A 1,014-nucleotide genomic window follows, 5' to 3' on the forward strand; every position below is an offset into this window, starting at 1 on the left:
CTTATTTGATTATTATACAATTTGTTGATACTCTTCTTACCAGACAGCGTTGTTTGTATTGGCCAAATCTTTTTGGATTGTTGTAGATTTCTTAAAATAATATAATGTAATTTTATGCTGCTATCTGTTATAAAAGACCAAGAAACGAATAAACTTTCCAAAACAAAAAGAATACATCCAATACAATTACATCTTCGAACACGAACAAATACCTTAAAACTTTTCAATACCAAATCGAGAATACATACTTACTGGAATTCTAAAAGTTGTTAGAGAGAGATCAATAAATAAATCAAAAGACAAACCAAACTTAAACTTGTTAAGAAAGCAAGTGTTCAAAATATTAATAACACTCAAGAAACACACAATGTTTATGTGACATATGACATAATAGAAATAAGTGTGGATGATTTGGTCAGGTTAGATAGTAGCAACGCAAAATTAGTCAATTGGTCAGAATGATATTACATGTCACGTCAATGGTGGAATAAATATTGCATTTTCCTATAACAAGTTCAGTCAGTGAAATTGCCAAGGTCTGTGGAGCTGTTTGTAGACACATTTATCTCTCAGACAAAATTGCATTAAAGAATTGATACCACATTGTCCCACGTCCTGTTCAAGTCTTATTTGTTTTTAGTTTTGCAATGAAATATTGAACCACAAAGGCTGAATTGGTGAGATCAAAACAGGTGAAGGAAAGTCATTTATCATTACAACACCGAGTATTGTTTTGTTGAAGTTTAAACGCCAAGTAGACATTGTCACATCTAATTTAGAATTTGAAAGAAGAGACCAAGATGAACAGAAAATGTTCTTTGATCTTTTTGGGTTGAGCAGTGGAGTACTTTTCAACACAAAAGTGACAAGAAATTTATGACAAACAACACTTCTGTTGTAAATGAGGACAGCAAAGACACACTCGAGTCATTTAATTGTCGAGTATTTGATTGTAACATTGTATACTCGACAAACTCCATTTTGAATTTGTACATTTGCTTTTATATGTTAAAG

This window comes from Entamoeba invadens (assembly GCF_000330505.1).
Source record: "Entamoeba invadens IP1 unplaced genomic scaffold scaff_1105074726145, whole genome shotgun sequence".
Lineage (NCBI taxonomy): Eukaryota > Evosea > Mastigamoebida > Endamoebidae > Entamoeba > Entamoeba invadens.